Genomic DNA, 17,819 nt, shown 5'->3' on the forward strand with positions numbered 1-17,819 from the left:
TCCAGTTTATATATTTTTGTTATTGTTTGTACTTTTAGTGTTATATCTAAGGACCATCGCCAAATCCAAGGTAATAAAGATGTACCCTTATGCTTTCTTCTAAGGCTTTTATAATTTTAGCTCTTATATTTAAGCCATTGATCTATTTTGAGTTAATTTGTGTATGTGCTATAAGGTAAGAATCTAAATTCATTCTTCGGCATGTGGATGTCCAGTTGTCCCAGCACCATTTGTTGAAGAGACTATTATTTCCCATTGAATAATCTTGGCTTCCATGTAAAAAACTTAAGTGGCCTTAAATGTATGGTTTACTTATGGACTCACAAGTCTCTTCCATTTATCTGCATTTCTATCCTTATCCCTATACAATGCTGTTTTTATTACTATAGCTTTGTATTGAGTTTTGAAATTAAGAACTGTGAGCCAACTTTGTTCTTTTTCAAGATTGTTTTGGATATTTGGGGTTCCTTGCAATGTTGTCATTTTGACTGGGATTACACTGACTCTATAGATCAATTTGGGAAGTACTACCACCTTAATGATATGAAGTCTTTTATTCCATTAACACAGGATCTATTTATAGTTATTTTTGTCTCCCTTAATTTCTTTCAATAATATTTTAGAGTTTTCAGTGGGCAAATTTTGTACTTATTTGGTTAAATTTGTTTCTGAACACTTTACTCTTATGAAGATATTGTAAACGGAATGTGCTGAAGTTTATTTTTGATGGGTCATTGCTAGTGTAAAGAAACACAACTTATTTTTTATACATTAGTCTTGTATCCTGAGACTTTTTTGATTTTATTTATTATCTAAATAGTTTTATTGGTGAATTCATTCGAATTTTCTGTAAGATCATATCATCTGTGGATAGGGATAGTTTTACTTCTTCCTTTCGAATGAATGGCCTCTATTTTTTTCTTTCCTAATTTCTCTGGTTAGAACTTCTAGTACAACATTGAATAGAAGTGGTGACAGCAGACATCTTTGTTTCATTCCTGATCACGGGGGCACCGCTTTCCATCTTTCATCAGTAAGTAGGAAGTTGGCTGTGGGTTTTTTATTAATGCCCTTTACCATGTTTAGGTTTTTTTAATCATGAAACAGTGTTATATTTTATCAGATGCTTTTCCTGCATCAATTAAGATGATCACACATTTCTTTCCCTCCATTCTATTACTGTGGTATGTTACCTTGGTGGATGTTTGTGTGTGGAACCACCCACACATTCCTAGGAGAAATCCTACTTGCACACGTTGTGTAATCCTTTTAATATGCTGTTAAAATCAGTTTGCTCACTATTGTTGAACTTTTTTGCATCTCTATTCATAAGGGATATAGGCAGTAGTTTCTTTTCTTGTGATGTTTGTCTGGCTTTGGTATCAGGGTAGTGGCCTAATACGAAGAGTTAGGAATATTTCCTCTGCTTCCGTTTCTTGGAGGGATTTGAAAAGGATTGAGGTGAATTCTCTTTTCAACATTCAGTAGAATTCAAAAATGGTATTATATTTTTCAGTTTGAGGGTATGTGTGTGTGAGGGGGGAGGTGAGTGTGTGTATTTGTTTGTGTCCCTCACTGTGCTTAGCAGTGTACCAGACATAGAAAAAAAGATCTATAAATGCTTGGGTAGATTTCTAGACAAATAAAAACATTCATTTAAAAAATATAGGTAAATCAACTTATACAAAGCTTTTTAGAAATACGCCCGCTTTATGAATACGTTCCTCTAACAGCATTCCAGCCAGGCCCTGAAATGAAATGTTCAAACGGCTAGCATGGCAGGGATGATATGAACACACACTATGGACAGAGGAAAAGAGGAGCAAGTTCTACTAAGTGCCTTGAAAGGAATCCTTGGAGGTAATACACTTACCATCCAAGGAGAAACTATGTAAAAATCCATAAATGGATTAACAAGCAGAACTGTGGCTGACGAAAACCAGATTAGCTCTGCCAAAGATGAGAGCCGTAAAATGCACCAAGAAAATATCCAACAATAAAAAGAGAAATTATCTGCTGGTAAAAATTCATGATTCTGAAAGTAGACACCACCAGCCTAATTTAATAATTGTAGAATCCCTGATGGAAGGAAAAAGCAGGATATGGTTGAGCCTTTTTCAAAATTTAATTAAAACCAACATGGCACGTATTCCTCTGCTCCTCCAATATTCAAACAGTTTCACAGTGTAGCAGCAGACAGGCCACGGTCAGAGGCAGTGACTCACCATATTTTCAGAAGGGGATTTTAAGAATCAAAGAGGCACAGTTCAGAATTACAAGGCATAAAGTTCCACATGCAGCTTGCAAATCTGTCCTTCCCTGTCTATTCACTGCATGTTCCTGCAGCATTGTGCACATAGACAGTGTGCACCAAATGAGGGCTGGCTCCTGCCTGCCTCACAGCCAGCCCCTGGCAATGCCGCCGTCACTGGGGCCTTCATGTCTCCCTGGGAAGAGAAGCATTTTTCTCTTCCATGCCCAGGAAGGAAACTTACAAGATCACCCCCAGACATAAACGGAAGCCAAGATCCTAATGCATAGTTTAGGTCTGCTTGATATTTGTTGAGATGTAAACCCTACTGTTAGATGTTTCTCTTTTTTACTACCTGCTGGAAGAATACAGGACCACATGCTAATTGCAGAATCCCTTTTTGAAAATCTTCAGATTCACATGCTGCTCTTACCATTTGTACTTAGCAGGCATCAGTCAAAATTTGTTAGATTTACTGGATTTGGCAGAAAACAATTTGAGTACTAACTTTTGCTTTGAGAGACATTGTACACTATCCAAAAAAAGGGGAGAGGAGAGGAAAGTGGCAAGGAAAAATGGTTAGCAGGACAGCAAAGGCTCCACTGGATTTGGGTCAGCTTGGCAAGCTGCAACAAGCAAACATCCACGACATTTGCTGTTGTGGCCTCACATCGCCTGTAACCCATTCCCTACAGCCTTCAGTCCGGGAAGTCAAGTTTATTGGTGAGTGATTTACTTGCAGAGGTGTTGAGCTGGACACAGGTAAACCATCTTTAGTGAGAGGTCTCTGAAATATGCTGACTAGAAACTTCAAATTCTGCTCCAAAACACTAAAGGTATAAATAGGAATTATCTTTATTAAAGGTCTTATTGGATGTTACATGTTTTTACTTTCAGTGGTAGAAGTTTGACCCTGGAAATCTAAATAAATAAACAAAAAGCACTGGATACACAAAGTTTGAATTAAAATGGACTCATCTAAAAGTTTTCTACATTGGAGGAAAAGGCAAATTATTTAGTGATGCCTTGAGTTGTCCAAAGTTCGTTAATGTCAACTGCTAGCAAGAAAACTATGAGATCCCAGGGTTTCACATTCATTAAATCTGGTAAGAATTCAAAATATGTCTCAAATGTTTTCTTATGAAATAGTTAATTCAGTTGCCACTTTCTTTTCAACGTTTTGGTGAGTTCATTAAACTAGATGGTTAGGAAACTTTCTGTAAGTTTGTTCCCTCTTGACTTTTCCTCCAGTTCATTAGCTGTTCATTCTTAATCTGACACTTCATGGACAATTTTTTCTGTTGTTTGCTGTCTCTACGATAGTCCCTATGATATATGAATGGCACATGGATTTTCAGTGTACTCACTGACTGGTTACATATGGCTTGCCCAGTCACTCAAGCAAGCTGTAACCTCATGTATGTGTAAGGATACGTATGTGCATGTCTGCCTCCCACAGCCATTATCAATCCATTGGAGGAGCATTTTGTAATTATTTACACTTAATAGTTTATAAGGCATTTTCATTAACAGTGTTTAGCTTAAACCCGATGAGCTAGGTAATTCTCATCTCCGTTTTATCAATGGTAAAAACTAGGTTCATATAAGTAGAAATAATTAACAATTTCACCTAACTACATATATCTCCTGCATATATGTACCCTTGTGAGTCCCAGTTTAAATTTATATCTGAACTGATATAACCTAGGGGTTGAGACCAAAGGCTTTGTAATGATAAGTCTGAGTTCAAATCCAGCTCGCCTACTTACCACCCTTGGCAAATTATTTAAACTCCTTAAGTTTTAGTGTCCTCATTTAAATATAGGAAGTGTGCCTATTACCCAGGGTTATTGTAAAGATTAACTGTGACGTGTCTGACTCTTTTTAGCAAGTATTAGTGAAGTTATCTATTAATAACAATAAGAACGATAATGTAAATGACATTGCTGTTTTGTTATTATTTATGAATCTAACTGCCATAGAATTGTTCTTTTATATTCACTGAATTAAATTTAATTCTTGCCTTCCTAAGAAATTAGAAAAGGCGCACTTAAGTATCCATATACATTCATAACATAACATTTCGGTCAATGACTAACCACAAACAAGATAGTGTGGTCCCATAAAATTATATGCTGTGTTTTTACTGTAGATTTTCTATGTTAGATACATAAATCCTTGCCATTGTGTTACAATTTCTTGCAATATTCAGAACAGCCACATGCTGTACAGGTTTGTAGCCTAGGAGAGCTACAGTTTGTAGCTCTACCACATAGCCTGGGTGTGCAGTAGGCTACATAATCCAGGTCTGTGTGAGTACACTCTATGGTGTTCATGTTCACACAATGATGGAATTGCCTGACATGTCCCTCAGAACGTATCCCTGCTGTCAGGTGACGCATGACTCTATTTGTCTGAAAAGTAACCATTGGGGCATGAAGCTAAGTTCAGGCTGTGTGGATGGGAGAAGTCATGGGGGTTGGAGGAGTATTTGCAGGGGAGTTGCCCCAGGGAGGAGCTGCAGTAGCTACATGGGTGGTTTGAACATATGAGGCCGGAGAGGAGCAGGGATAGGGAAAAAGGAGGTGGTGGCAGCGAAGGGTGCCTGAGGGAGCCTGCTACAGTAAGAATCCTAGAGCCTCCCATCAGCTCCTGCCCCACACCTTTTCTTCTAGGTCATTCAGGGCTGCCTTTTTCCTCCCCCCCAAATTTTGCTTTTTTGGCTTAAAATGTTTTACCCTGTAATTCCACTTGCCTTGCAGTGCCTCTCCCACGAGAGCCACCTTTAGGTCAGCCCAAGGTCACAATGCCAGGGACTCCAGCCCAAAGCTGAGCTAATGCTCCCCAAATCGCTAGTCTTTGGAGAAGTTGTCTCTGTTCTCATTGAAGGCAAAACCTGTCCCCTAATTTTTGGTTAAGTGACCCTTCTTGAGGTGCAGCACACAGTGCTTCAGGGCACCAGGAGGGTAGCAGCCTGCCTAGTGCAGACCCTGCCCTGCAACTTTTTGGTCACGGGCCTGAGCAAAGTCACTCAACCTCTTGATTTTATCAGTTTCCTCCCTGTATAGTACAGGGACAGTAACAGAACCAAACCCCTAGAGTTATTAGTTAATATTTTTTGTTTTTATGACAGAGTATGGCACCAATTAAACTCCATTCAAGTGTTTATTAAAAAAAAATCAGTAAATATTTGATCTTAAATGATGTTGCAGACACTCATCTACATTGCCAGCTACTCAACAGGCTGCAGTGAAAGCATCTTAAGACCAGGAGTTTGATTCAAGATGAGTCTGGGGAACATAGAGAGACCCTGTCTCTAAAAAATATCTCTGTCTTACTTCGTTTGGGTTGCTATGACAAAAATACCACAGAGTAGATAGGTTAAACCACAACATTCATTTCTCACCGTCTTGGAGGCTAAGAAGTCCAAGATCAAGGCACCTGAAGATCCAGTGTCTGGGGAGGGCTTCCTGGTTCATAGATGACATCCTCCTCCTATGTCCTCCCATGGTGGAAGGAAAACAAGTGAGCTCTCTGTGGCCCCTTTTATAGTAAGGGCATTATATTCATTCATGAGGAATCCGTCCTCATGACCTAGTCATCTCCCAGAGGCCCCACCTCCTAGTGCAATCACACTGGGAGTTAGGATTTCAACCTGTGAATTTGGGGGGAACACAAATGTTCAGTCTATTACAAATCACCTGCCACAGAAACTTCCTGAACTAGCTTGCCCTCTGCCTAACACTTCTACTTAATTGCTGGCCATCCACCAGCAACTTAAATTAACAAAGAAAACAATCTAAACTCATGCAAATTTCATTTACCTAATGTGTCATGTCAGACTCACAAACTGCCTCATACATGAGTATGCTATTCTTGAACTTCATTATTTACTTTTCCAGGCCCTTATTTCTAGACCATTGTCTCTTCTTAAGCATCAGTATAGAAAATAGCATTGCTTTCACGGAAATCCTTCTAGCTGCGGTCCCCCAGGCCAAAGCCCTCTCCCAGTGATGCCCAGAGACTCTGAACAAGTATAAGGGGTGGGTGTTGAGAGGAAAGTAAGGGTAGAGGATGGCTATGGAGACTGTTATGAGCAGGGCTTGTGCAGGCATTAGAAGGAAGAGCTGATTACGAGATTGATTTCTGCACCTCTCCAGTGGTTGCAGCCACAGCTCATCCTGAAGTTAGATGTGCTATAAGATGCATGAGACAAGAAAAGCCTCTCCTCCTTACTGCTCAGGAAACTCATCCTCTGGTGTTTCTAATTTTTGCGTAGTCGGACCACACTTTTACAATAGCTAAAGTAGCTTTCGAAACTGGAAGTCTATTTTTTCCCTTTGTGATCAGTGGAAATCTATACAGAGCAGCAGTCATGGAGGAGGTCAGTAAACTGCATCATGTACATATCTGTTTACAAAGTGAAAGATCTTATAAAGCCTCATTTTCTCCTTTTGATCAGAGTGCAGCAAACCACCAAGGCATGTGTATACCTATGCAAAAAACCTGCACGTTCTGCACATGTATCCCAGAACTTAAAATACAATTTAAAAAATTTTTTTAAAGAGGTGGAGTCTAATTTTTCTCCCTTTCAGTGCGAGTGGGAACAAGCTACTTGCTTGTAATGAACTGAGAAAAAAGGTCTGTGATAGTGTGCAAAGTAATAAATAGAGATGCAACTTCAAAAAAAAAAAAAAGAAATACAATTGATTTTTGAATATTGATCTTATACATACACTTATTAGTTCTAATATTTTTATGTAGATTCCTAAGATAGATGATTATATCAACTGTGAATAGAGACAGTTTTTTTTTCTTTCCAAACTAGGCGTCTTTTATATCTTCTCTTTGCTGTACTGCATGACTAGAACCTCCAGCTTTATGTCGAATAGAAGTAGTGGGAGCAGACATCCTTGCTTTCTTCCTGATTTTAGGGAAACATGTTAACTAATTACCTATAAGCTTAATGTTAGCTGTAGATGCCCTTGATCAAATTGAAAAAGTTGTCCTCTAGTCATAGAGTTTTCATGAGAAATGTATATTAGATTTTGTCAAACACTTGTTCTGCATCTATCAAAATGGTCATATGTTTTGTTTTTCATTTTATTTCTTTAAGTCTGTCATGGTCAATTACATAAATTAATTTTCAAAGGTTTCATCAACCTTGCATTCCTGTGATAAGCCTCAGCTGCCCATTATATATAAAATTGAATCCAACTATATATATAGCAATTTTGCAAAGAAATTAAAAAAAAAAGAAAGAGAAAGAAAAGAAACTCATTCCTGCCACTCTTCTAAACATCGCCTTGTGGTCATACCTTTAATGAACATATGAGGCAAAAAAACTGGGCCCTGTGATTTATCAGACTGTGCGATTTAGATACGATTGAAGTTAATGACCTCAGCGCTCTGCTTCTGTTTGGCAATGGAAAATGGTGTCATATGTTGGAGAGAAAGGACAGGTAGAACCAAGTATTCAAATCTCAATTTTAAGTTGTAATTTCCCTAAGAGTCTTAGGAGCCAAGATAGGGTATGAATGCAGAGCATGCATAGGTTCCTAGGGGACACAGTAGACTTTAAGATCTTCTTTTGTATTTTCCCCAGTGTCTGCATGATGTTCTGTCCATACATGCTCCAGAATAGATCAATATTGGTTGATTTAGTGTATACATAATAATAATGTGTGGTCTGTACTTGAAATGCTATGGCAGCTATATTAACAGTTAAATGACTTGTGGTTTCCCCATTGATGTCATATGAAATGGCAAAATGAAGAGCTCTGTGTTGATGAACGAACACACAGTGCAAGCATCTGGGAGCACAGAGAGGCATCTCCCTGTGGTGGAATTTCATTGGCTTAAAGGGACAACTGACTGAGCAATTACCTTCCCCTTTTTCTATTTTCTGTGCATAAAGATATTATTTCAGCATATGTTTTCAGCACAATGTAGATAGAAAACTGAAAAACTATTAAAAACGTATTTGAAGCGAATCAGACAGCATGTATAAATAGTACAACTTTATTTACATCTCCCTAATGAATGAGCCTAGCTTCATGAGTTGATCTACCCAGTTCCCATAATCTGTTTCTCTTTCCATCCATGAAATCCATCAATCAGCTTCAATCAATATTTTTCAAAGGCAGCAGGGCTTTTGCTACCAGTTGATTAACACAGGGCTATTTAATCTTTGTCCATCAGTCTTACCTCCAAATTCTAGGTTCATGTCCACCTGGCTTGAAAATCTGATTGATTTAACATTATCACTTTTCTGGAGACCTCAACATTTGTCAATGAGCCTTTAAAAGAGACTCCGTTTATACAGGCAAGCTATATTTAGTGAATTATTATACTAAAAATCAGTGATTGAAGTAAATATTTCATTATTTATATTCTGTCATTTTAAAATAGCATGAATAAATAATTTGTACATCAATGTGTCTAATGTGTACTGGTTTATATCTAAACTAATATACTACATTGCCATATTGAGCTACATTGCTTATTGAAAGTGATGCTGGAATAGAAATCGTGCTTGTTAATAATGATATTGTTTTAACAATAGTAAAAACCCAAAATAAAAGTATATATGTGGATCATGGACAAAAATTAGTTTCATAAAATTAGTTCTGTAACTAGAATGCTTTTATAAACACAGATTTGGACTTATAAGTGTGAGGGTGTATTATATTTTTGAACTCTATCCACAAATTTTCTAAACCTTTATTTATACACTTAGAGAATGCATGTTTACTATTATGTATAATACAATATTCATCCAAATTATAATTGCAAGACAATAAAATTGTCTTGTGTTAATTAAAAAGAGACCTTAGCACTGTAAACACCACATAGAAATGCTGAGTGAAAAATTCTGTTACTCATGCCAGGATTTCCACTCCTGGCTATGTTGAGTACACAGGAGTACAATGAAATCCCTGTCAAGAACAATGAGAAAAGTCAGAAAAAACACAAAGTTATAAGTTTGAAAGCAGCACAAAGCCACCGAGACAACCAGGAATTGAGGGGCCAAGATGTTGGAGAAAGGAGAACCAAGGAGAGATGAGCCTACTTCTTAGACCCATTTTTTTCCTTGGAGCAGTTGCTGATTCTTGGCTTTAGGTAAAAGGTGAAAAATGGAGGTCAAGATATGGACCAGGAGGCCAACAGGTCAGCTGAGCTTCTCAGTTTCACAGCAATGGAGAGACAAAAATTGAATTCAGGGCCTCGAGGCAGCTTACATCCTGTAGAAAAGGGGAGGATGAACAAGTGAGCATATGGTCAAGGTCTTCACCAAATTCTTTAGCTGTGAAGCAAGAGGTTAAGAAGCTAAACTGAGACTCTGAAAATTAAAACAGAGTTTTCAGCAGTTTTACAGGGCCTAGGAAATAAAAATTCCAGTTCAGAACCCACCAAGGAGTTGGGGATTTGAGTAAACACCCCCAGTCTCTGGGGACTAACCCTTGGAGCAGTATGGACACGAGTTAGGAGGAAGCTGACAAAACTACAACCTGACCCAGGGCAGCTCAGTTCCTGACAGAGTGAAAATAAACGTTTCCCTTGTCTAACACAAGCTTTGATATGTTATGTATTTTAAGTATGCACATATTACAATATTTCATGTGAATATTTACATAATTGTGAATGCATGCATAAAATACATAAAACAAAAATAAAATATAACTATCAAATATAAATATATAAATATATATAATTATTATAAACATATCATTTATAATTATTTTATATATTTATATATTTTGTATTTTTATATAAAAACATATATTTTATATTTTATATATATTTTAAGTAATAGCATATAAATATTTATAAATGAATATATAAACAAATATGTGAATAAATATTTATTTCATTATTTTTATTATTTAAAGATCTAATAAATATGTGAACATAAATATCATATTTTAAATATTACAAGATATATACATGCATTTTAGATGATAGCCAAAGAAAAGGCTGAAATCAATGATCTAAATATTCATATTTAAAAGTAGAAAAGTGTGTACCAACTTAAGTCCAAGGAAAGTAAAAGAAGTCACAAAGAGAAGAAACATATCATCGATATCAGAAATGAAAAAGAAGTCATTACAGCAATCCTATGGATATTTTTTAAAGTGTTAAACGTATAGGATACTGTGACAATATCCTCTGTGCCAATAAATTGAAAAATTTTGATGAAATAGACAGATTCCTGAAAAAACACAACCAGAAAACTAACACAAGAAGACATACCAAGTCTGAATACGCCTCTATCTACAAAAGAAATTGAGTCTGTTAGTAAGATATTTCCCCAAAGCAAATGCCCAGGCTGAGAAATCTTCACCAGTGAATTCTTCGAAACAAGAAGCAAAGAAGCCTATTCTTATATAAACTCTGTCATATAATAGAAAAAGAATAAATACTACCCAGTTGAATAATAATTAATTAAATACTAATTGTACCAGATGTAATATTCGTATCACTATATCAATAATAATTCAATAATAATAGTGTGATAATTATACCAGAAAAATTAGTCAGCAAAAGCCTGTGCCAAAGGTCCCCAAAGACTTCTTCACAATAGCATTCAATCTTCTCAGTGACCAGTTGTAAACACCTCTGACAGCAGGTTTTGCTCATCACTGTTTTCTTAAAATGATGGGCAAGGATACTAAAGATGGTCAGAACATACGACTGTTCCCTCTGTGGATATCTGTTTTCTGAGACGGAGCTCTTCAATTAGATAATTAAAGTCTCATTCCCAAATGACAAGCTTATTGTTCTCAGAGTGGAATGACTTTCTCAGTCATAGACACAGAGTAAAATGTAGAGGCCCCTATATCCGGCAAAGCTGATGTACATAGGACCACACGTAACGTGTACTTGGATTCCTCTTCAGCAACAAGCACAGTGCTTTTCACCCAGTAGACATTCAACAAATTTTCATTACTTTATTGGAAAAAAAAACACAACATGCAATTTGACTGAACTGGAATAAAATCAATTAAGATTTTTATGTTTATTTTTTATGGAGTTTAGAAGGACATGGTAGTCTCCTATCCAAGTTTGCTAGTTCATTACTGTCATTGTATTTGAGTGTCATCGTGAAAGAGGAAGAAAAATATTGATTATAAAAGTCCTATGAATTCCAAAGAGCACATACTACATCACGGAGAACTCATTTTTGAATTCCTGTTCTCTGGGAAATGCCTGCTGGCTAATGTTTTGGTTTGAGGGTTCCAGATATCAGGAAAAGAAAAACAAGAAAAATCAGTAAATTGTTTAAACAACATAGTGCTCACCTCCCCCAGATTCAAAGGCTAAATTTTATTCTTAAGAGAATGTCTCACAATACAACCTTGGCAGTCATACACTGAAAAAGTTGGTTGGGAAAAACTGTGAAGCTCTTCTGCAGTGAAGCAAAGCATAATGATAGCAAGTTTTACATTTCCAACTAGCAGGAAACTTCACTATTTCAGTATCACCAACTAAAGTGTTCCGTGGTGAGGCAGAAAACAGCCAATAAGTAAAAGAGAAGACAGATAAAAGGAAGAGAGGTAAAGCGTGCCAAAGTCAAGCTTGCATCAATGTTTCCCAATTTTTCACTTTCGTTTTAATAGTTCATAATCAACAGCGGGCAATAAAACATCTAAAAGATGAATCATACTCTTTTAAACATATAGGCTCATTTTAATTTACCCCTAAACTTCAGGAAACATACCTCACTATGAAGTCCTTTAATAAAAATGACAGATAAATGAAAATAAATGACTTGATTTTAAAACACACACACACACACAGATTCTTCCCCTTTACTTGTAATGAGAGAATCAGAAGTTTTGTTCTCCCTTGAAGTTAAATGCAATTTTGTGTTGTATCAAATGTTTGGCACCTTTCTCTGCAGCTCCGAAGCAGCCCAAATGTAATTTGAGCTAATTCCTGAAATGTACTTTGGATAAGGATATTTATTGTCTGTGAGATAAATAGTCAAAATATATCAGATTTATTGATGTCTTGAGAAAGTGGCATTATGGCTGCTTAGAGTGAACCTCTGGGCTAAATGAATATTCAGAGAAGTGAAAGCAGGCAGACCTCTGGTATGTGCCTTAGGAAAAAACAATAACAAACAGAAAAATAGCTGGGAAAAGGAAATTGCCTACAGTCTAGCTACTTTAGAGTGACGTGGTTAACGTTGATTGCGACAGAGGTCTGAGATCTGAATGTGGGTGATGCAGGAACCTTTTCTATAAAAACGGGCACAATAGAACAAGGATATGCAGAATCTGATTTGCTTTATTTCAGTTCTCCTCTTAGAAAATAACGGAAAAACAACTCCTGAAGAATTTATGAGCAAAAAGCTCTTGAGCATGTTTTTATAGCATTGTAGAATGAAAGAAATGATGCTCAGTTAGTTCTCAGACAAGATCAAGACGACCCTGACCAACGTGGTGAAACTCCAACTTTACTAATAATGCAATCCGGGCATGGTGGCGGGTGCCTGTAATCCCAGCTACACAGGGGGCTGAGGTCGGAGAATCCCTTGAGCCTGGGAGGCGGAGGTTGCAGTCAGCCGAGATCACGCCATTGCATTCCAGCCTGGGTGACAAGAGATAAACTCTGTCTCAAAAAAATAAAAATAAATAAAACAAAAAATAAACTAATGCTATGAGTTAAAGTTTGCAAATCAATCATGAGTTTTAGAATTTGAAGGATGTAAAAGAAATAAATAATTTAGATAAGTTTGTTGCCTAGATGGCTTTATAAGAAATTAAGGAGAAAGCCCTCAATTGAAAAGCTGTTAGTCTGTTGGGTTTAAGTAAGTCTTCACTAAATAGTAGTTTACTTTCTACTTCCCCTACCCACATCCTTTGTGAAATATATCTAATTTCAGAATTGGTAGAAATATATCTAATATATTTTTCACTTAAGTTTTTAATTTTAAATTCACTCTTAAAATTTATATCTGTTTCACTTTCCAATCTGCTTTCCTTGTTTCTGTAACATAGCTACAATCCATTTCTTCATCTATGAAAATTCTAAACATTACCATTTAAGTTCCTTTTCAGATTTCTCGATTATCTGCAGTCTCAAGAGGATTTTCTTATTGGTTGCATTTGGTTTTCAGTTTTAGTTTAGGGTTATGTGTCAGTTTTATGGTATTAGTTTCTTGTCTACGTTACAGAACTTTTTAACCTGTATTCACAGTAGCGTGGAATTCTAGTTCTCACAGGGGCTTCTGTTCCTATCTATAACTAAGGGTGGGTGCCTGGCTTCCAGGAGACTCCCTTGGACATTAGATTTGTGGTGGTTTTATCCAGGTTAAAAGATAAAACAACACTTCCACATCCCACAGTGTCTTAGACCCTGGTCTCCATTGGTATGGAAACCCAAACGCCTGAAAAAAATATTCAGCCTGAAAGCCCTGAAACACCAACTCCATGACTCTGCATTTCTTTTCCTGGCAACTGAAGATTTCCCTTTCCATGTTTTTGAGCATAGCCAAATATTTTGCTTTGCTTTGCTTTAAACAAGCCCTATTTTATCCAGATTTCCTTATATCTGGGATATAGCCATAGCCGCCCAAGTCAGCTTTGTCTGTGGCAGGGCACCAAAGAGAGGCAACAACATCCCTGCTACTTTTTCTTCAACATCAATGTGGTTTTTACTTGTAAAAGTCAGTCCATGCAACAAAATCAGAATACATTCTACCAGCAGAGTGACAATGGAAAACATCAATTACTACAGGCCATGTTTCATAGGTAGGTGATTGTTCACATAATTTTAGAAGCTGAATTATGTGGATAATAGAGTTAGCAGATAATACTAATGACCTAGCCTGGAAAGAAACAGAAGTACTACTCACTAAAAAGAAATTGTAGTCAGAGGATACTAAATAATAGTATAGTTGTGTATGGACAGCATATTGAGCATTTGGTGGTGGTGATGTTTGGGAACTGGTGTGTGTGTGTGTTTGGGAGATTTTAGTTTCATTTTGATTTTTGGTTTTAAGATTTATTTATTTGAATCAGCACCCTTTCTCCTGGCTGTTTTTCCATAGTCAGTCTTGGTTCACTGAGACTTTTTTCATTAAAGCAAGTAATAGTTTTCCTCTTCATTTTCTCTTTTAGACCAAGATTGAAATTGGCCTGCAGATCAAAGACCATGGCAAAAAATTCCTGACATTGGAAACTGCCTTCCAAAACATCCCTGTGCCTCATCCCTTTCTACACATTCCATATAAAGAGATTGTTTCATTTTCCACCTGGCAACGCTTAAATTGTTTTATTTTTCTTCATTAAAACCGCCACGCCTCTTCGTTTAACTCATGTTTTAGTGCCTTGATTCAGCAGGATCATAAAAACTTTTATTTTTGTTGTCGTTGCTCCTTTTTGCCGTGGGGAGAAGTAAAAACGAAACAAGTTAAAGAATATACAGTTAACCCTTCTTTAAAAATATATAACTAGATTTCTAAAGGAATGAAAAAATACGGTACTAGTGGGAAAACTCTGCAAGAAAATCTATATTTAACTTGAAATAACATAACTTTTTGTGGGTGTGTTTGACATCCTCTCATACCTGCTAAGTCCCCTTGAGTCCTCAGTAAATATTAATTATGGATAATTGACAATTTCTTTCTTCTAATGGAATCTTCAGAGCCAATTTTGAAGTTTCCACTTGGTGCTAGCGTAGCCTTCAACGCAGGCCTTCTCTCCATTTTGGAATGTAAACATGATATGCCTATAAGAAGTAAGCCTTTCGGGGGTCCCCAAAAAGAAGTCAAATTTACACGGAATTACACAGAATGAAATCCTAAAACAAACAAGAGAAACTGGTTTTTATGTCTCTTTGTTTTTAAAAGCAAAAGAATAATGCCAGACTCTAAACAAACATTCTATGTTCCAAATACATTTTCCATTGTATGCTAAGCTCCTCTCCTGTGAATGCTCTACTGACCATCTTGTAAATGGCTTAAGTAGTTACAATCCCCTAATTAGGAGAATATAATGGCAGTGGCAAATGCCACCAGAGTGCCTTAGCCTGTTTCCTACCAATTTGACCTGATCGATCTATTATGTTTGCTGTAAATCTAATTGCATAGCAATCAGTGAATGACATGACTTATTATCTCAACTCAGTTTAGAATTTTATTTTGTGATGGGCATAGATGCACTTTTAAATGCGACACAAATACAAGCATATGTGTACATATGTGTCTATATATGTGTATGTGTGTGTTTGTTTATATACGGTGTATGTGTAGACAGGTCTGTATATACACAGTATATGTACACTATGCATACTATATATACTGTATATTATATACAAAGTTCTCTTTGTTTTCCTAGAGTTGGAGTCTCACTACGCTGCCTAGGCTGGTCTTGAACTGCTGCCCCCAAACAATCCTCCTACCTTAGCCTCTCAAAGTGCTGGAATTACAGGCATGAGCCACTGTGTCCTACATACAATGTTCCATATAAGGTATTTTCCTCATTGTTCAATCAAATTAAAGTAGATTTTGCTCTAGAATAGAAAGAAAACTATAATATATTTCCACTGTGGTTTTTTTTTTAGTAAATAAACACTTTATAGCAATACTTAAATCTGAATTTTTGAGATTTAATTTGTATAAATGTTCAGAAACGTGTCTTTTTTTTTCAAGCAAGATTCACCTTAATTTGTTTTCCTCATCATAAGCTGCATGCTTAAGTGAAAGACTCTGAACTTCTCTTCTTCAGGTATCAACCATATAACTTCAACCACATGGACTTCTTGTTTGTGGATTGCATATTTCAAATGGAATTTGTGCTTATAATCCAAAACTCTTGGCAAGAATTTAAGTCACTCCACGTGCCCTGCTCTGCTGTGCTTAGTCAAATTTTCCCGAATACAAGACTTTCAATAAATAATATGAACTGATAGTCCCAGTCCCAAGAGTCAAATGGGACTTAAAAGCAAGAAAGAATACTGCCTGCTCATCTAGTCACAGATAGAAATTGGGAAACTCTTGTTTGTCTGAATTCTGTGAAAACTCACTGTTAGCCACAGTTTCACTTTTTATCTTTTTATCACTTTTTACCTGTTAGAGTCAACTCGGAAGAAAATATCCCATAGCAAACTTTCCTACCCAAGACACTATTAGTAAGAATTGCTAACACTTACAGAGAGCTTACTACCTGTCAGGAACCATTCTAAACCCTTTACACAATTCATCTCCTTTAATCCTCACAATCTTGTGAAGTAGAAACTATTATTTTTTCAAACTTTAGATATGAAGAAACTGAGGTACAATGATGTTAATTTGCTGAAGACTACATAGATTGTTAGTGGCAAAGCCAATTTAAAAGAAAATTCCATTTGTGTTTGTCACTCACATTAAGCATTACATTATAGAAGGATCCAGGGTACGATTGCAGTTTAGATATTACGTGCCCATATGCAATCAGGGCCAGTACACTTAATGAAGACAGTCTAGAGTGAGAAAAGTGATGGGCCAGAAATCAGCGGACCTTGATTTCCAGCATCACTTCCAGCCTAGCCCCTGATCAGCATTTAACCTTGAACAAACCACTTAACCCCTGGGCCCAAATTCCCAATCTGCACAAGGAGAGATTAGATGTTCTCCAAGGTCCTTTTCAACTTCAACGCGTATGTCTCTATGATTAATGGCTGAATGAATGTCACATTGATCTCATGACTTGTGGGTGTGTTTGCCATGTTAATGTTAAAACTACTAAAATGAATCTATCGGCTTTCTAAACGGAGATTCAGCCACGGTTTCTTCAGTTCAAAAGGACTACAGAAAAGACTGTTTTCCAGAGCCATGAGTCTCTGAATTGTTTACCAGCACTAGTAGAGATTTGCTCATTCATTTATTATATTAAATTAATAATTTTTGAGTTCAAGTAACGTTCCAGGCATTGTTCTAGACATTGGGCTACAAAGGGTGAATAAGGCAAATGTGATTTCTGCCTTCACGAAGTTTCTAGCAATATATATGTTTGTATTTGTGTATGTGTGTGTGTACGTAAACATTCATAAATGATACAGGTTGTGATAAATTCCGGAAAGAAGGTGAAAAACTTTGCTATGACCCAGAATAGGGAGGAAAGCTCTTTTCACAGACTTTCTGGGGAAGTCTAACACTTTCTTAAAAATTGGAATGAAATTGTGTCTGTTTAGCAATCTCATCAAAATTAAGAAGACTTCTATGATCAGTTTGATTTCATAGACTATTTTTCTAATAGGGATTAGGCATTAAATTTCCTAAATTTGTTAGAATGGAAGGCCCACCTCTATCACTTTTGTTCAGTTGTCCTCTGTAGTCCAAGTTACTTGCTTAACAAGGTATGGCTGCTAATAGCAACTCTTCCTTGAGTTTGTCTTGAGGATTAAATAAGACAATTGGTGTACTGCACCTTTTATCAGCCATAAAAAATAATAAACTATCAGCAATTTTCAGTCATTTTATCTGTATCTGAAGATTTCATATTTATAAGGAAGATTGTCCTTCTCGTTATGATATTTAAAATAAGTACGAGCCACCTTATGTACTAAGTTTCCAGGATAA

Source organism: Macaca mulatta, chromosome 4 (genome assembly GCF_049350105.2).
Source record: "Macaca mulatta isolate MMU2019108-1 chromosome 4, T2T-MMU8v2.0, whole genome shotgun sequence".
Lineage (NCBI taxonomy): Eukaryota > Metazoa > Chordata > Mammalia > Primates > Cercopithecidae > Macaca > Macaca mulatta.